This window comes from Eumetopias jubatus, unplaced genomic scaffold (genome assembly GCF_037043125.1).
Source record: "Eumetopias jubatus isolate StellerSeaLion01/CBP00866 unplaced genomic scaffold, mEumJub1_p1.0 scaffold_8, whole genome shotgun sequence".
In the NCBI taxonomy this organism is placed as follows: domain Eukaryota; kingdom Metazoa; phylum Chordata; class Mammalia; order Carnivora; family Otariidae; genus Eumetopias; species Eumetopias jubatus.
Window position 1 is genome coordinate 42,737,197 of NW_028274814.1, and position 20,153 is coordinate 42,757,349.

General features: G+C 46.6%; 1 protein-coding gene across 1 annotated transcript in view; it reads left to right on the plus strand.

The window, feature by feature from the left end:
* Positions 1-20,153, plus strand: part of GALNT8 (polypeptide N-acetylgalactosaminyltransferase 8) — a 151,957-nt gene that overhangs the window by 109,763 nt on the left and 22,041 nt on the right. The gene's annotated exons all lie outside the window — the stretch shown is intronic.

Below are 20,153 nucleotides of genomic sequence, written 5' to 3' on the forward strand. Positions count from 1 at the left end.
GACAGCCTCACTGTTAGAGGTTTTTTTGCTGAGTCAAGCAAACATTCCCCTGCTCTGCCCCTTGGAGCTGCAGCTGACCTGCTCTAACTGGTAAGGTAATGTGGCGGTGTTACCACCGGATAAGCCATCCTCTTCCAGCGTGAAACTGCTGCCTTCATCCCACCTGCCCACTTCCCCTCATTTCTCTCCTGGTAACATTGTCATTTGTTTGTTGCCTTGAAAAACTGTGATGTACTGTTCTGAGCTCTTCTGGGTGCAGTTCAGAAACCGAAAGGACTGTTAACATGTTTTAAATTTTATATTTATGCTTTAAGACTCTTTGATGAGAATGTCTCTTAAAAAAATTATTTTCTCAAGGAGCAACTTATGAGGCATTTTGAGGGTTTTCTTGAGAGACACTGTGGCTCCTGTGAGGGCCAGATCTAAATCTGGATTTTGCCACAGCCTGACAGGGTAACTTGGGCGCCACAGTTCCTCTCCGTGCCTCAGTTTCCCCACCCATTAAATGGGAACATTAATGTCTTCCCCTCCCTACCTCGTGGGGAATGTCGATGAACTCATCTGGGAAGCTGGGGATGATGCTATGCAAATGTGTGAATCTTAGTAAGGGACTTGAGTTTTTAGTTCATTATAGCCTGTTTTCCTATCTCCCAGAGGCAAAACCTCTCTGCCGGTTTTGCCCAAGATCCAAAGCCCAAGAGTAGGCTACCCTGGGCTATTGGCTCTTTAAGTCCCTGTTTAGCCTCTTGAACTGGGCCTCAGTCTCTCTTCTTACACTTCAGCAAGGAGGATGCTCTTTAGACAGGTCCAGTGGGATCTTGCCAGGGCCAGAGGCAGCCTTGATGGGGAGCTTGGCTTCTCCAAACCTGAAATACAGATAAGAGGAGTTCATGATTCAGAAATCTGCTCCAAGGCCATAAAGTTCTGGTTTTCCAAATGCCTTCAGTTACTTCTGGCTATCTGGGGAAAGGAGAAGGGCCCGCTACAGGGGTAATGGGGATGGTTTCAGCGAGGGTAAATGTTGGAACATGTCTGCATGTGTCTCTATATGTGTGTATGTGATCATCCTCATCACCATCCCTAATCAAACATTTCCTTTTCAAGTCAGAGCATGCCTGAAAGTAAAGGGTTTGTGGAGAGCTGGGCTCTCCAGGGACTCTGGTTGCCATAGCAACCTTCCAGACTGTTCTCTCCATCTTCTGATTTGGGCAGCAAGGGAGAACAGGAGACTACATATTCCCAGCTTCTGAAATGGGAACACCTCCTACATAGTGCTTTAGGGGCTGGTAATGACCAGTAGGATGTGTGACCTTTGGAAAATGGGGCGGGGGGAAGCAGTTCCCCCAAACTTTCTCCCTGGACCTTTCTTCCTGATTTCCCCATCCAGTCATCGAAGCTGCCTCATCTCACCCCTGATTCTTCAGAAATTTGAATGCTAAGCAACTGCCAGTTAAACCAGTGTCAATATTATCTTTTTCAAAATGACAAAGAGAGACCTGGAGGGGACATGCTCCTCAAGAGGCGGCCAGGCTGGGCCTTGCCGAGAGTCCTGACAGTTACAGTCCATGACAGTATCATGGAACTGCCATCTCCTCAGAGAGAAGCTCCTCCCTGCTCTCAGAGAGACCGAGAGAAATGACACTTCTTCCTCCGGGGGAATTATTTAGCTCTGTTCCTAGCAATCTCATAGGTGGCTCTTCTCAAGACATCGAAGAAACACGGAGAGGCTGTGACCTGACCTACTTTCTGTGAAGGATTTTGCCAAGCGATCCCTCTGGCTCTGAGCCTCTTTGTGTGGATTTTGTGCCCTGAGCATCGAGAGAAGATGCATTCTGTGCTGCCTGAGACGGCTGGGGTGGCGATTTCCCAGCTGCCAGCAAAGGCAAGGGTCAGGCCTCCGTTACACCTGACTCGCCGGCAGGAGCTCCCAAATGCCTTCCTGGATCTGTCAGGCTCAGCTGAGATGTGGGATAGTCCTCCTGCCTGATCATCCCTAAGGAGAGGGGTGGAGAACTGGCCGCCTTTGCATCAGAGGTAGGTTCTGCTGTTGGGGAATTTTGCTCCTGGCTCAGCGCTCCGGGCCAGATTATAACTTGGGGAGGGGAGCACATCATCCCGGAGACCCGGGGCTTTGATGTCCTGGTCCTCAGTGACCACCTTCCTCTTCTTTTGTGTATATTCTGTGACTCCCTGTACTTTAGTCTCCTTCCTCCATTTCTGCTCCCTCACTGCTGCCTCCCCCACCCTTTCTAGTCACCTCCTTTTGTCTGCACTCCCCTCCCCTTCTCCTAGGTGTTCTCATTTTCACGGCATTTTTTTTTTTTTTGCCTTCTTGTCACATTTCTGGCTTTTGCCCTGCTGTTGTTTTAATCTCTTCCTCCTTCTCTATGTGTCTTTATTTCTTTCTTTCTCCCTCTCTCCACCTTTTTAGTAGCAGGGAGCAGCTGTACCATTTCTGTTGAGATCACACCTTGAACTCTAGGATAGCGGTGCTCTCACGTGTTTGCTAAGAAGGCTGTTCTCCAGCTGGAGGACACCCTCCCCCCGCCAATTCCCTGCCAGTTCAGTGTCTTATCCTTTCCTGCCAAGCTTGCCCCTGTGATCACAAGTTCTGAATTTACGGAGCAAGATGAGTTTGCACTGGGTTTAGAAAAATGTCTCTGCAGAAATTTCCTGAATCTTCAAAAATAAAAGAGAGAAGGAAAAAGAAAAGAGGGAGAGAGAGAGAGAGAGAGAGAACCCCTAAGTCCCCCAACCTTAAAAAACTTACAGAAAGGTTCAAAACAAAACAAAAGAACAGGAGGAACAGTAAGCTAAACACAAAAACAAGAACTTAGGAGGAAATGGAATTAGGAGTGGAATTAGCCTGGAAAAAGCCTTAACTCAGAAGTGGCCCTCAAGCTGCCCTTAGTTCACTTGAAGGCCCTCATAGCATCCAGCTGTCTCTCTTGCACACTGAAGGCAGGGCAAAGCAAGGGCATATATCCCAGGGGTGCCAGGTGCAGGGGACACTCCTTGACAAGATGGATTAAAATTCTCTACCCAGTTCTTAAGGGGAGCTGTGCCCTCTCCTTGCTGGAGGTGGTAGGCTGTATTAGGATGGGGTGGGGGTGGGGTGGGGTGGGGTGGGGTGGAGGGTAATGGACATTTTCTAAAACATGTGATAGTTGTTTAACTCTATACACTAACCAAAAAAAGTCATTGGATTGTGGGGGTAGGGAGAAGTGGCATGGGGCTGATAACCTGAGAGTTTCACACCTTGTTTGTTTGGTTTTATAAATCTAGAAGGTTAGCATCTCTAAAGATGGACCAGTCTAAATATCCAGGATGGAATGACAGTTTTTTCCTTCTGCCACTTGGGGACACTTTAGAGCTTTCATGCACTTGCTCCTTGCTACTCAAATACATTGCCAAGAACTGCCCTCTTTTTTCTTTTTTTTAATTTTGACAATCAAATCATTGTGGGATTTTTCCTCTTTGCTCAAGCAAAAGAAAGGTCAGAGCCATTTTTGGTAAGTGCAGAGCATGATTAGCATGTATTGGGTTAGGGTGAGTATGCTGGACATTATTCATTACATAGGACTAAGGCAGTGAACTTGCCTGAGGGGTTCATACTTTGCTGGCAAAACAAAAACGAAGAAAAGCTTCAAAATCCCCACCAACCAACCGAAAAACCCCACCTAGTCTCTGCACCTGTAAAGTCAGAATTCCTTAAGAAATCCTACAGGAGTCAAGGTTTTATTCTGCTGGCCTCCTTCCCACCCTCCTCCCTGCAGTAACCATTAACCCTTTACAGCCACTGTGGGGTCCCCAGTCTTTGGTGCTTTGGGCAAGCAGAAGTCAGCTCACCAGGCTCCAGGTTTGTTCATCAGACATTGCTCTCCTGCTCTCACTTGCCTTTTGCTTACTGGGACCCATCCTTCCCTCCCCTGGGTACTTCTCACATAACACTTTCCAGTCCTGCTGCTTATCATTCCTTCTCTCCACTGGCTGAGCCCTTGTTCTTGGCAGTATTTCTGTCATCCGGCGTCTCTGCACAAATGCCAAGATAGATTCCCAGAGAATAACTGTCCTTCTGGGACAATCTGGCTGCCGTGCCAGCTCTGATGGGTTTTGACTGTGTGTTCTTGCCCTGGGGAGAGAGGTGGGGTCTGATTCTAGCTTGTCAAGGTCACTTAGGGAAGGACATTCTTTAAACGGTAGGATTTCCTCTCTCCGTTCTGCTTTATACCGGGCTGCCTCGGGTGGCACAGATTAGCTTCTGGCAGAATAAGGCCCAGAGCTTGGGGCTTCAGTGGGAGAGGGAACTTGCCAGATGCAGGCCACTGGGAATACAAGACAGATGGGCTCTTAGTTCTCATGTTACCGTGTCTCCCAATGAAACACCTTCCTGTTCTGGGCTTGAGGTCCCTGGGGGATTGGAGATTGTCATGTCATGTCCCTTTGCTCTGAGCCCCTAGATAGAGGAGTTCACCCTGTCTCCCTGTCCCTTCTTCATTCTCACTCCCTTGGTACCCTAAAGAGGGGATGAAATTCTATTTGCGACCACTTCTGAAGGACAAACAGGGTGCTGACTCCCTCATTCCCAGAACAACAGAGCAAAAGGGGCCGTAAGTATCATTAATACTGGTCTCATCTTGACTATCACTTAAACTACTTAGGGCCTAACCCGGGTGGGGGTTTATAACAATTTTTTTTTTTAAACATAACTCTGACCTTATCGTTGTTACTATGAAGAGGCTTTTCCCCGAGTCTGCCTTGGGCCTCGGCAGACACTCTTTGCCTGCCCCTGGAAAACATCTTGGATCCTGAAGCAGCCTCCACGGCAGGCTGCAGGGAGCACAGACAGACCCCTGCTCTTTGGTGAGCGCAAAACCAACATTTCAAAAGGAAATCAGAGCCATGCAGTCTGCTGGTGCTGCTATTTTTGACCTGCTCGCTGTTCTCTCAGGGCTTGACAACCTCTGTCTCCAGGAGACAGACAGACCAGCTCTTGGCAGCAGGGACATTTTGCTTTGAAAAAGAACACAGGAAGACAGTCGTGCGGCTGGGAGGGGCCAGGAAGACTGGCCATTCCTTCCCTCTCCTCCAGGAGGCTCAGCACCTGGCTGGCGGGGTCCAGGGTCCATAGGTCTAAGGCTAGGGCACTGTCCTTGCCCGGTGAATCCTTCCTCTGCTTTGGTCCTCCCCAATGGGAATCGTCCTAGCAAGAATGAGAACGGCACCATTCATTTAAAAAAAACACTTAAAATGCCTTCAATGCTTTCGAACATATTGTCATATAACAAAAAGGACTCTGTAGCTAAGTTTCCTGGGTTCAAATCCCACCTTGCCACTTACCTGCTAGGTGACATGCAGCAAGTTCTGAAACTGCTCCGTGCCTCAGTTTCCCTTTCTGCAAAGGGGGGGATAATAATAGTACCAATCTCACGGAGCTGTTTTGAGGATTACATGAACTAATATATGTGCAGTGTTTATGTAATATGTAATAATAGATACGTGGTATAATATGTAACAATATATAAGCACTATACCAAGATTGGCTGTTATTACTATTATCCTACAACAACCAAATGAGGTTGGCGGGCTAGGCATTGTTTTCCTCTGGCAGATAAGACGGTTGAGGCTCAGAGGGCATGTTTAAGGGCACACAACTAATGTGTGACCCATCATCCTCAGGGGAGACGTAATTTACAGAACTTAGTGAGGGTCCGATTAATACTAAACAAGAAGAGGGAATGGATTTGTGATTCCTAAATGTGTATATGGGCTTTTATTTACATGCCGATTTGTCTCTTTGAGGGAAAACCAGCAGGCGTCCTGTCTTTCTCCCCATTCCTCTCTGTATATAGTTACATATCTCACAGAGCCATAATTTCACATAGCTGGATACCTCACTTAGCTATATATATATGCATATATATATATATATACACACACACACAGAAATACACACACACATACACATACACATATATATACAGGTTTCCCCAGCTATCCAAAAGTAGAGCATTCCCGTGAAACCTTTCATAAGCCAGATGAAGTAAAGCAAAGAAGTAATTACCATTTCGTAAAAGCAGAAATCCTCTTCAGATTTCTTTGGGTTACTGAGATCAGGTACTAACACAGGTCTTTAGTAAAAGCAAAGTGGGGGGTGGGCGCCTGGGTGGCTCAGTCTCTTGAGCATCTGACTCTTGATTTCAGCTCAGGTCATGATCTCGGGGTTGTGAGATCGAGCCCTGTGTGGGGCCCTGTGCTCAATGGGGTGTCTGCTTGAGATTTTCTCTCTCCCTTTCCCTCTGTCCCCCCATATGTGCGTTCTCTCTCTCCCGTCTAAAATAAATGTCTTTAAAAAAAAGTGGTGTAAAGGGAACTTTTGGATAGCCGCGAAAACCTGTACATCTTTCTATAGACCCTTCCTTACTACCCATCACTGTTCTCCTCCCTCCACATTTTAATATTCCCAGGGGATGGCGCTCCACTAGAGCCTTCCTCACATACTTCCTCCAGAGTTCCCCCTTGGGACAAATGCAGAGTCCCACAGTTAACCCTAAGGATAGAACACATAAGTCAGACCCCAGCTCAGTTTTCTTATACCGTTCCAGTGGCCTTCAAAATCCCACCTCTCCGGGTCTTCATCCTCAGCATCCCCCCTCTGTTCCCTGGCCATCTTCATGACCCGCTGCACCCCTCCCCCCACTTTGCAGGTGGTGACACCCTGTAATACGCAGGGTGTGTTCCTGCTTTCCTTTGCTCCTTTCAGGGGGAGGAGCCAGGAGGCCCTGGAGTTGGAAGAAGCTAGCCTCTCCTACTTCTGTGGGTGCCCATTTGCTTCCACTGTAGCTCTCACTGGAGGTCCCAGATCAGGCCCGAATGTTCTTCTCACCCTGTGCTCATTCCCACAGCCACTCCAGCTTGCCCAGAAGACCTGGCCCAAGCAGGGCAACGGGACCCCCCCCCCCGCCCCCCGTTCTGACTTCTTGGCTTGCTTGCATCTGAATCAACGTTATTAGCCGCACCTCATTTAGCCTCTCCAGTTTTGTCATCTGCAAAACAGGGGAGCTAATGCCACTTGCCTCACACAGTTGTTGGGAGACTCAAACAAGCAGCACGTTAAAGAGGTTAGCAGGAAGTAAACTCTCAGCAGAGCAGGGCCGAGGGAGCCTCAGTGACATTGAACAGCCACCGTGGAGTGAGGCTGGAACCACCTGTACTCGAAAAGAAAGGCAGGATCCCTGTCAACTTCAGTTCTGTTCTCTGAAACAAACATTTAAATGAAATATGATATAAAAAATACCCTCATGGTAGCTAGCTATTTTATCCAGAAGGCTCTTTGCCTGAAGGATTCACAGCAGAATCTGTTTAAATAATGGCACCTAAGATGTGATTTAATATATAGAAATGTAATCTGAATGTACCCTGTAAAAATAGAATGGATATACTGGTGATAATTTTTTCAGCCAAGATAGAAAACCCCTCCCAGGAGCACCAGAGCATTGGGAAGGACAGTACCCAGGGTCACAGGGACAGAAGGGGGAGGGGGGGTTGGGAGGGGCCCTAAATGCTCCTCTTTATGAAGAAGGCTGATGCAGACAAGTGGAAAGATTAGCCCATGATCACAGGTAATTCAGGGCAAAGCTGGGTCTAGGACTCACATTTTCTAACTTCACCACCAGTATATTTTTTTTTATGGAAAACAGAAACCTAAGGATTAAATTTACCAATTTTATTCATTTCCTATCCAGCCAAACTCATTAGCAGAGCTGTCCATAGGAAGTGCAGTTAAGTGCTTTGTAATTTCATCTCTCTCTTCCCTGACTTTTGAAGGTACAGAGGCAGCAGGTCTAGCTAGAGAAATTCTTCATCAGATAACCAGCTCTTGGATTTGTAAGGAACGACTAAAAAATTGTTACTCTAGTAAGTACCAAAGGTATTTTCACACTGGGCAAAGAGAGGCTCATGTTCAGGCTCTGTCTGGCCTGGGCAGCCAAGCCCTGTGCTTTTAATCTTACCAAGTAAGACGTTCTATAACCTTTTAGGGCTATAGTTTTTCTGTTAAATTTAGTGACCGGGTTGCAGGAAACTGTCACAAATTGGAAGTCAGGAAAGCAGGTTATTTGAGACTTCTGTATTTTAAGAAGGATAGGAGGGATGCAGAAAGTTAGAATCTTACCCAGGAGTGCCGATTTCTGACACCCTGGGAAACAGAAATCAGCTTCTAGATTCTTCTCTGTACTTAGTTGTCCTGGGAGAGAAAGAGAAATCACTGATGGTTACAGATTCCTTTTATAAATCACAGGACTAGTGTCAGGAAGAACAAAGTTTCCAGAAGCCATGGTGGCTGAACCATAAATCAGGCGCTCCCCAGCAGCTTTAAGGCAATTTGGCATTGCTGGGAAGAGAGAGAAGTCTGGCATGATGGGGAAAAGAGTGTGTCTCCTGTAGGACTGCGCTTGATGCTTCAGGGAAGGGGGGTCACATTTACCCAGGAGCAGCACACACATTTGCACGTGGAGAGCCCAAGATTTCACCCACCCACACCTAGCCACACTCCAGGCCTGGTAATTACCCTCTGCTCCTCTGGAGGTGTGTTTGTTTGTTTGTTTGTTTATTTGCTTATTTTTTTTTCCCCGTACCTACAATCTTCTGGCGGATGGTTTAATATCCCTGCAGAATTCCAAATAACAATCCCAGAGCACCTAACCCAAAACTGTGCAGGTTATTCCTGATAATAGGTCCTAAATCAGTGACTTGTGGGTCAAATACGATGCCGTGTTAAGAAATACTGGATATGAAAATTTTATCTCAATAAAACTGGGAAAAGATACAAGAAATATTGGGAGATTTCACATGCAGAGCTTGACTTTTGTTTTCTTTTGAAAAACGAAAGGTCTGGTCTTGTTGATCCTGCATTTCGGCTTTCCGCCATCAGTCGGCAGGAGCTGAGTGAGCTGCTTCGTTCCGAAAGCACAGGGGCTTCTCTTTTGCCCAGTGTCCACAGAGGCTGGGGCCGTCTGTCATTTTTGTTGTGCCCACAGCATTGTTTTGGTTCTAGGTGGAAAACATGTCCTATGTGTGAATTTCTACCAAAGGTACTACGCCCAGCCCACTTCACCTGGTGACCCCGTGGACACTGGTGCATGTGGCCCCTCTCAGAACCTTCCTTGAATGATTTCACTGAGATCATTCAAGGATGGGATGGGGGAAGGTGTGACTGTTCGGAACAGAGTGAAAGCAGAAGTGAGGCCTGGCAACCCGTGCAGGAGGCAGTCACAACTTGAGACAGAACTGGGCGGCTGCTTGGAGAGAAGAGACCTTGTAGGAATCAAGAACATGCTAAGTTATGTTCTCTGTCCAATTAAGTGGGCAAGGAAATGTGTGATGCAATTCAGGATTTCCATCTAAAATTATTAAAATGCAAAAAAGACAAACCTCGGTGTTTGGGTATTTCTGACTTGAGGCCAGCCGCCTACTTCTGTGATGTCAGATAATGAGACATCGCTCTGTTCGTGCTGGCTGGGACTCAGCGTTATGAGTCGGGGCTCGCCAGTGGGATCCTGTAGCTCTCTTGGGGAGCGGTTGGCCACCATCCAGGGGTTCTGCATCTGTGCGACACTGTGAAGCCCCTGGTCCTCCCCACACCCTTTCTTCTCTCTCTTCCTAGATTCTTCTCTGTCGGTTTCAGCTCTCAGTTGGGCTCTGCTGTTTATGGGCTTATTGGCCAGAAGTGAGCTGACTGTAGAGTTGGAACCGTGTCCAACATTATTGTGTTGGGAGAGAGATAAGAAAGGTTCTCCTCTTTTCCTTGCTTTACCTGTTATTTCATCAGAATATTCTGGGGCCAGAGTTCAACAGTAATTTGGGCTAGAGGCAGCTCCAAATCCTTAGGGTCCCAAGAGAGGAGCAGATTTCACGTTGGTCATCTCTTACTGGGGACAGTTTTCACTTCTGAAAACCCACATTTAAAAGGATTCGATGACCCTTACCCTGCTCATCCCCCTGACTCCCATACTTGCCCTTTCTAGGAACACAGAAAAAATTAAATCAGGTTCGGTTAAAGGAAATCCATCATGGGTCTTCCATCTTAATGACTGTCTGCCTCACTTTTCCCCATAGATGTAGTTCTGAAAAGTTGTTTTTAACGTGTGTGTGTGTGTGTGTGTGTGTGTGTGTGTGTGTGTGTACAAAAGCAACAGAATCACTTTCCTATCACAGGTGATTTTAACAGGCAGGGGCCCGTTCACATTTAAATGAAATCAGAGGATGTAGCTAAACTTAAGGAAAGTATATGGTCTGTAGAAAAATGAACTTAAATTAGTTTGTGGCATACTTCATACAATTGTAATTCCTTTGTCCAGTGGAAGGAAAAGGAATTGCGGACCAAACTGCAGAATTACAGACCAGATTTGAGAAAGAGCCTTTTTATTCACTGGAGGAACTAGAGGATGTTTTTCAAAATGTATATTCAAAAGTGGGAACTCTAACAAACTCTATTACAATTTTCTCTTTTTCTTGCTGTATTCTGACCATCCAGATGATGAATTTCCACGTGTGCAGCATGGTATCTCCCACGCCGTGTCAGGTGAGGCAGAACGGGAGAGATGAGGTCTCGGTCCTAAGTCCTAAATCCCTCGTGTCTCTCTATTAACTCTGTGGGAAAGGGTGATGTCAGCCAACCCAGGAGTCGGTGCCCAGGGCTGCCACCCTGTCTGTGTAACTGTGTGGCCTTGGGAACACTGGGAACCTCTCTGAGCCGTGGTTCTCTCCTCTGTAAAATCAGGCCATTGATAGAACATCTCTCATGGTGGCCAGTGGGGTTAAATATAGATATAGATAGACATAATGCTAATTAGGTGCATCGCAGGTCCTGACACACAGTAAGCATTCAATAAAAATGGGCTATTTTTTCCATGACCTCTTTCTTTTTGGACATTGAGGCATAGGCAGGGCCTCTAAAAATTGCCCAACCTTTAGAAACAATTAGAACCACCCAAAGCTCATGTAAATCAAGGCCTTTAGGAAATATATGTGCGATAGTTTCTCTCCCTTTGCAAATCTAGGTTTCCTGACCTAACACTGACCATGGTTCAGTTATGTAATTATCCAATACTTGGTTTTCACACAGGTGACTCATGGAAAGGGGCTTCATGCCCTCTTAGACTGAAAACTCCCTCCCTGCTAAAACAGGCAGCAGAAAGGAATACCTAGTGGTTCTGATAATCCTTTTAGAAAGAACATAAGCAATGAAGTGACTTATCCATGCAAAATTCTGGGAAGCAGTGAGAATTTCCAACACACTTAGGAATTAACTGGGACATCAAATAACTGAGTGTGGGCAGCCAGCCATTTACTTGCCTGACTTTTGGGCTTGCCTTGAGCTGGGAGAAGTTGCTGTAAGGAATCTGCACAAGGACACAGGAAGAAGGTCTCCTCGGGTGCCGAACAGGCTCAGAAATGCGCCTGTCATGATGCATTTGGGGTTGACATTCTTTGGAATTATAACACCAGCCAGTGGAAAATAGGACTCGATTTAGAGTGAGTGTATTTCTTTACATACAGCATTTCAGGAATATATTTCATTTGCAAGGAAGTCAGCTGAACTCAATGATGTTTAAGTAAATAGAGAATAAGACAACATGACATACAGAAATTGAGCAGGCAGTGGCTTCCAAAAGACAAAGAATCCATTACTCTGCCTTGATTTGGAAAAGTCCCTCATTATCCCAGGCCTGTTCTGAAACATCCCTATAACCAGGGGATGAGAGGGAGAGAGATTCCAACACCCAGACTCCCTGCTATTCGTGTTGTAGGGATGTTTTCCTCCTACCTCAGTTACACATTTGCTGCTGTACTTTAAACTTCCTTCCTGCTCTTTTGTACCAACTGAGATGGATATTCAACTGACCATATTACCTAGAATAACTCCTTATGCCAGAGTTCCTCAAATGTGATCTGTAGGGTCCTAGTCCTACACGGCATTTCCATGGAAATGTTCCCAGCCACTACATTTCTGCTACTTGGAGATACAGGATGCATGGGAACATAAGATTAAAGGCCCTGAGAAGTCCTGCAGCAAATAAACCTATTTCACTTCTTAAATCTGTGTTGTTCAAATTATTTTTACCATAGTATCTTCTCCCCTTTTTTGGGGTCAATTCTAGTTACATCCCACAAAAACTATAACCCAGGGAATGAATTTTGAGAAGCTCAAAGACATCTGAAGCTCCTTATGATGAATTTGAGTCCATGGAACCTCAGCCCTTAAAGGTTTTCTCCAAGGGACCATTTCATGGCCTCTTATCAACCTTCTGAAAATTCTCCACACTCCTGTTGAGTTGTGAAGAGCCATACATAATCAGTGTTTTGATAAGGCTCTGAATAATGTGAAAGAAGATAGCCGCTCCCTCACTGACCTCCCAAGCTTTCGGAAATAGAAGTCTTTGAGAAAAATAACTGTAAAACTGGATTTGGAGTTTCTATCCTATTTGCTGCAAATGTCCACACTTGAGATGCACTTCTCCACACCGAAAGCCTCCTGATGGCGTTGCCCTGTAACAGTCCAAATTCTACTCATCTCATTAACAAAGTCAAAGATTACAATGTGCATCTCTATTTACTTTTCTAACTAAACTAGACCTTTTTTTTTTTTTTTTTTTTAAGTAGGCTCCATGCCCAGCACGGGGCCCAATGTGAGGCTTGAACTCACGACCCCGAGATCAAGACGTGAGTTGGAGATCAAGAGTCAGACATCTAACCCAATTAGACTTTTTGATGAAAATATTCGAGCATGCCTTTACTAAATACCCTATTTTAAAAATCTTATTCACAATCTAAACAAGCCTCAAAGAAATACTAGCAGTGAGCTCTAAGTAACCAGGCTCTTCAGTCTCCTTTCCCGTGCTCCTAAATTCCATTTTGAAGGTATTCTCGCACGGTGCTTCAGAGGCTGGTACCTCCCAGTCAGACCCAGTCCCTCCAGTGCTGGGACTTAAGTCTGCTGGGCAGCTCTTTCGGCTAGGTGTTCTTTGTGTTACCAAGGGCTCTTAGCTTTCACTCTGCTCACCCAAGGAAAGGCTTGAGGCTCACTGCCTACTCCTCCACCCCAACTGGCCCAAGACTGGATTCTTTCTTCCATGGCTTCCTTTCTGTGTTTAGAGGTAAAAGGAGAGAGGATGTAGTGGCTCTTGACCTGCTGTTGCCTTTGTATCTGTTGCTCCTTTTCTGGACATCTTGGGCTGTGAGGAGTTCCTAAGAGCCAGTTCTTTCTTTCTTCTTTAAATCTTTAAATCCACTAAAAGTGTGAAGAAGTAGACTGTGGAGATGGTGGGCATCACACCTAATTCTGGGTCTGTCACTGACCTGCTGTGTGACCCTGAGCAAGTCACCTGCCCAGCACTCAGCAGATGATAGCTCCTGATATTATTCTCTGGCCCAGTGTCTCCATCTGTAACATGAGATGGTTGGACTAGACAATTTTTGAATTTTTGCTTGAAAATTCTGTGGGATGCTTCGCTTATTCATTGAATGTACAGCTGGTTCCCTTGATAACTTGGCAAACTTTATTGCTTGGCTTTTGCCATCAGAATGATCTTTTAAAAAGGGAGCTGGAGTTACTAAATTTCAACTTTATATAGAATCATTGGATTTCAGGGCTCACCCACGCCTGTCTCTTATTTTACAGACAAAGATCAGAACTTACCACTTACAAATATATGGAGCAGGTTATAGCAAAATTTTGAAAGAGATATAATAATTTTTATGTAATACCAAGGGGGATAAATCGCTTCCCTCTGCCTTTCTCTTGCTTTTCCTCCTTCCCTCCTTCCTTCCTTCCTATTTTTCTTAGATGAGCTCTTCGTTATTAAGTGCTTCCAGATCTTTTTTATTTCACAGTTGCAAAATAAACATTTCTCGGTTTTGGCTGTGTCAAGTACCTTGGCATTATGATTGGAAAAATGTTGGGCATGGAAAGGCATTTCTATATTAAGGAGAAGCAGGGGAATGCAGACCAGCAGGGGGTCTAACTAGTATTCTCTGGGTCTCTGGCTCCCCATTTGCAAGGGAGCCTGTAGCAAAGAGGAAAGAAAAGGTGGTACAATTCTTTGGTACCCTCAGACCAAGTAGAAGCTGACTTTTTCCATTTCTGGGAAAGTGGTAGTGGCCCCAAGGGCAGGTGCTGGGTTGTATGCTGGCCCCACTGTGCTATGCAGTGACTCTGGATACAAAAGTCTTGGTTGGATAGAAAGTGTCCAGCTCTGCCCTTCCAGCTCAGCATTGAGAGCTGGAGCTGCACGTCCAGACCAGAGTTCCCCCTGTGCTGGTTCCCAGTCCTGCATGGCCGTGCTGGATCCCAGTCCTGCATGGCCGTGCTGGATCCCAGTCCTGCATGGCTATACTGGTCTTGGTGCTTTTTTGGTGTCTGTTCATCATCCTTATCCCATTTAGCTTCCCTCCCTATTGCTCGTGTGCCCATGAAGCAGCAGAACCCTGGACAGAGATAGCAAGCTTATGTGGGCTCCTAATGCACTGTCTGACCTTGAACAAATTGCTTGACATGTTTTATTTTCTGTCTTTTCCGCTCACTATGGAAAATCGTACAACTCAGAAAAATGCAAGGAAAAAAATAAAAGACCCATAATCCCACAGCCAGAGACATTCTTTGTTGGCCTGTTTTGGGTTTTTCTTCTGGACTAGCTCTGTCTCTGTATCTATATCTCTATAGAGGTCATATTGTATTTCATTTAAAAAAAAAGCTTCATGTATCTCTAATAGTCTCATGCAATTATTACATAACCATCATTAGATACACCGTTATTTGCTAACCTACCCCCTACTGTTGGACATTCAGGTTTCTGTTCTTCTAAGTGATGCTACGGTGATTATTTTTAGTATGAATATCTGTCCACATTTATGATTATTTCCTTAGGCTTTATTCCTGCAAGAGTCAAGAAGGATGAACAAATGGAGCAGCTTATGTTCTAGACTCCAACTTTCTCACCTATAATAGAGCCCAGCAGAAACCACAATAATAGCAGCAAACACTTCCCCAGCATACCATGCGCCGGCCCTGTTTCTAAGAGCTTTACATGTCCTAACTCATTTAACCTCCCTGGCGGCCCTGTGGTATCTCCCTGTCACAGAAGTAGCTTGCTCAAAGTGGCACAGCTGGTCAGGAGCGGGTAGGATTCACCCCAGGGGGTCTGGCTCACAGTCCTTGCTCTGAACCGCTCTGCTCATCTGGCCCTCCAAGGAAAGAACTAAACCCAGCAATCCCTAGGCCTCCTTCCCTCTTAACATTACCAGCACTGTTCTATTCTACACTAGCCATGTGCCCAAGTAACATGGCTTCCTGGTAGGAGTTCACCGGCTCCTTGAATCCTCTTCATCTGCCCATTTGTGTGCCTGATGAGGTGTAGGTCTCTGTGTGTGAGTGGATGTGAGTGGGTGCATATGTGTGTGTGCGCTTATAGAATCTTTGGAATGGAATGGAGCCAGCAGAGAAGAGGGTAAAAGGAGAAAGCCTGAACAATCTATTGACAAAATAATAAAACAAGGGCAATCTCTGCTATTAGTTATAGATAACATCATGGTTTCCTTTTTATCTTACGGTTCTCAGGCTCTTTGGCTGGGAAACCTGTCATTTTATAATTGGATTGTCACCTTGGCACAGCAGGGATGGGACTGAATGTGGCTGTGTCTAGCACAACGCCATCCCAGAAGCACATGTCTGCACCTATTATCTGAAGGGCACCTCCCTTCCCCAAGCTGCTGCACCTGCACTGTCGAGAGCATTGCTGGGTATGATCATTCATCCTGTAGGGAAAGAGATCATTGACAGACTCATCACTGGAATGATACGTCCACGTTGCTTTTACTGCTTGCTCAATAGAGAGATTGCTGGGCCTCCTTGGGATTCTGACTTAGCAGATCTGGGAGAAGCCAGGAATCTGTCTTTATAAGACATGTGCTCCAAGCAGTTACCTTCAGGAAATTTGTGAAATCTTAGGCAGTGGGTCTCAACCTTCACAGGGCATTAGAACCACAGAGAAGCTTTTTTTAAAAATACCACTTCCTGCCCCTTTGCTGTCTTGTCCCCTCTCCCTCCCCAATTTGAATAATTGGTCTAGGATGGGGTCTAGGTGCAGCATTTAAAAAAAAAAAGCTTCTCAAGAGACTTTCACATGCAGCTGGAGTTGGGAGCTACTAGTCTAAGAAATTCTGGCGAGAATCATTTTACACTTTTACATTTAAGTGCGCTTCACATTTTATAAACCTCTTTCACAAGTGAACATCACAACAATCCACTAATGTCAGGAGAGATGGCATTTTTGATTGACCCTGGCCCAGAGACATTGACTGAGTGGCCCAAGGTTGCACAGCTTCTCCCTCAGTCAGCAGCAGCGCCCAGGCCAGTCCTGCCAGGCCCTCTGGGAGGGGGCAGCCTCCCCTCCCCTTAAGATCTTCTAGGATCAAGTCATCTTAGCTTCCATCAGCTGCCTCGCCTAGTGTGGATGCCGGGGAGGCTGTTTCTGTTCATTCTCACCCACATCCCTCCTATTGCAGCCGCTCTTCCTTCTCAGAGAGCATTCTTGTGAAATGTGCAGTTACGCCTTCCTCCCCTCCCAAGCTGTACCCTGCTGTACAGTTAGATAATGGTTCTGAGGGACAGAAACCCGGGGACCTGGACAGTGCACATCACCCACAGCAGTCTGACCTCAGCCTCCAATCTAGCCCTTCCCTGCTGGTCCTCTGCAGTGAGCTCAGTGCATGGCAGGAGCTGGGAAGCCACATTCACCAGCAGCTGCCTGGGGGGGCCAGAGGTGGGGGTGGGGGGGTACATTCCCTTCTCCCCAGCTGGCAGCTCTCGTCCTGAATTCTCACATTCACCCCCAAAGCTTCTCTCCCCTGTACCTACCCACCCTTGCATTCCACCTCCCCACCCCACCCCAACGGCCTTAAAGCCCACCTGAGTCCTTCCTGTGAGGCTGCTGTGAGGGCTGGAGGCCCTTGCCGTGGTGAGTCCCCACTCTGGACACCTGGCTGATTGGAGCTCGACAAGGTGGAGCAGGGAGAAAGGAACAGAACCGGGTAACTGCACATGCCTCTCCACCGCCCTCCATCCAGCAACCAACTATTGGCTCAAACCAACGACTCTGGGTGCCCTTTACTCTTGCTCTCCCTGTTCAAACCTTTTCCCTCGCACAGGCTGTGTCCTGGAGCGGCTCCCAGCGAACGCAGGATCTCCGTGTCAGCACCCACAGCCTCCTTCCGCGGGATGCGGGGCGTGGGGGGCGGGGAGGAGGCGGGGCTTTGCCTCCGCGGCGGCGTGGGGCCGCAGAACCGCGTGTAAATGCCCTGGGCAGGATTCCCTTCACCTACCTATTCAGCAGCCTTGTGACTGAGATGCAGACGCCGCCGGTCAGATTCCTGCAGCAGTCTTGTCTTTCCCTTGGTTAGGGCCTGTCCACTGCGGGTTGCTGGCTGATTTGGGGGGTTGGTGCCGAAGGTCAGTCAATGTCCTCAATGACATTTGATCCCCTAGGACTGACTTTCAGGAAAGGCACATTCTCTGCTAGCGGGGCTGGCCCCCTCCTCTTATAACAACAACCTTATGTGGCTTTTCTGCCCCATCAGAGGATTTGGAAGGAGGGGAGAGGGGGTGCGATGGACAAGCTCTCCTTCCTCAAAGCAAGGGAAGTAGTGATGAAGTTTCCCATGGTCAAGTGTGACTGGTTTGGTGAATCTTTACTGTTCCAGTTGGATGTTATCAGATAGAACGGTTGTAAGAGGGTCCAAGAGTCCTTCACAGCTGCCCCTTTAACAGCCCTGTCACCCACGAGGCTGAGCCTCCAACAGTTAGGTCAGTACTCTTGGACCCCTGACTTTGGTGGATGCAGGAGGGTTGAATCTGAACAAATCTGAGCCTCTTTCCCAGAAACTCTCACTTGGGACAGATCATTCTGGGCTAGTAGCTTCTCTATAGAAGAGATGGAAAGCCTCCCAGTCACAGGAACTGGAGGGGGTCTCATCTACTATCCAGGTTCACGTTCTCATTTTATAAATGAAAAAAATTGAGGTCCTGAGAAATCCCACGATTGGGCCAAGGCCACATGGCTGTTATGGTTACTTTATTACGGAGCTGGTTTAAAGTCCAAAGGGTTAACTCGCTTACTCTCTACACTAAGTGATGCCTCTACAACTAATCTCCAATGAAAGCTTGGGTTCCAGTCAGATTTTGAAGAAATCCTAGTAGGCAGGCCCTGCAGGGGAGCTTTATGGGGAGCCCACAGTCTTCAGCATCAGACTGACCTAGGTTCGAATCCTGCCTTTCCCACTCACTAGCATTGAGACTGTGGGCACATTCCTCATTCTCTTTTTTTAAATTATTACTTTTTTTTTAGATTTTAGTTATTTATTTGAGAGAGAGAGAGAGAGAGTTTAGTTATTTATTTGAGAGAGAGAGAGAGAGAGAGAGAATGAGCAGGAGAAGGGGCAGAGGGAGAGGGAGAGGCAGGAAACCCACCACAGTGCTCAATCCCAGGAGCCTGTGATCATGACCTCAGCTGAAAGCAGCCACTTAACTGACTGAGCCGCCCAGCTGCCCCCCTTTCTCATTCTCTTGAGGCTGATATTCTTCAACTGTAAAATGGGAATCATTACACTTATTTCAGAGAAATATTGTGAAAGTTTTCTAAAGTGGATAAGATTTGCTTAGCACATAATCATTGTTCAATAAAAGAAAGAAGGCTTCTTGGCCAAAATACATAATAGTTCCCTCTTTTCATGTGCTCTAAATTCTGTAGTTGGTTTATTTTCAGAATTATTTAGCACCTCCACCCTTGTAGTTGGGAGAACAGGGGACTTCCCTTTGCCTTTTCTCCAGACTCCAAGGGGGGTGGCCCTGCACAGAGCCTGGGTATCAACCTGCTAGGCCCTGATCATTCCTGTCAGGCTTGGGGCAACTTAGAGGTAGAGAGAGAGTTGGTAGACCCTGGCGATTTGAAAGAAACAGGTTCCTCTCTGTTACTGTTTTTTTTTTTTCCTTTACGTTTGTGAAACCCATTCAGCCTGTGATCTGATCTTTATTAAAGGACTGCTCTGTGGCCCCCTCCTCTACCCCAGGCTGGCAGGTGGCTCACTGTGTAAGAGCATGTGAAGAGTGCACAACTGGTAGAAAGAGACTCTTCAGGTCTGGTCATTTCTGAGGCCATGGGCATTGGCCTATCGACCCCTGAGACAATGTGCCTTTTGAAACTCTTCTGAGAGTGGCTAGGGAGAACACTGGCTTGTACCTCCTGACAGCTATGCCTTGTGACCTCACAGAAGGAACATTTGCTGGGCTTGCAATGAGAAAGCTCTTCTTTCCTCGCTGTGTCCTTTATACCTTAAATGACCACATCTGAGCTTGACTCCTAGTCACTCACCTCTTCCCAGAACCAATCCCCATGGAATGTGCATCTCACCAGGACCAGAGAAGATCCCGGTTCTCTACTTCCCCTTGGGTTCCCATCTCTCTCAATCCTAAACCTCCTTCAGACAACACGTAGCTCATATCCAGCTTCCTTCATGAATCCTTCGTATGGACTGGCGTGCTCATTTTGTACGTAGTGGAGGTTACCTTGTGTTGATATGCACATTTTCAGATTCTAATCCTTTCTACAGATACATATAGCACTAGTCCTTCACCTCAAAGGGTTGACAGCCTAGTTAAATAATGTATTTTTTGGAGCACCTGGGTGGCTCAGTTGTTTAAGCAGCTGACACCTGATTTTGACTCAGGTCATGATCTCAGGGTTGTAAGATCAAGTCCCACATTGGGTTCCATGCTGGGCATGGAACCTGCTTAAGATTCTCTCTCTCTCTGCCTCTCCCCCCAAACATACTCTCTTTCTCTCTCTCTAAATATGTGTGTGTGTGTGTGTGTGTGTGTGTGTGTGTGTCTTAAGTGCAGTTGGACTGTCATTTCCTTGAAGGCAGGAGCTCGCTCTCCTCTTTTCATTCCTCAGCAGCACTGTATCAGGGAACTATTGGCTGCACGTAACCACAGTATTTAAAAACAAAGAACAAAGTGCCAAAAGATCATTTATTATCTCTTATAACTTGGAGTCTTGAAGAGGGACACTTCTAGGATTGTTAAGTCATTTAGCTATTGC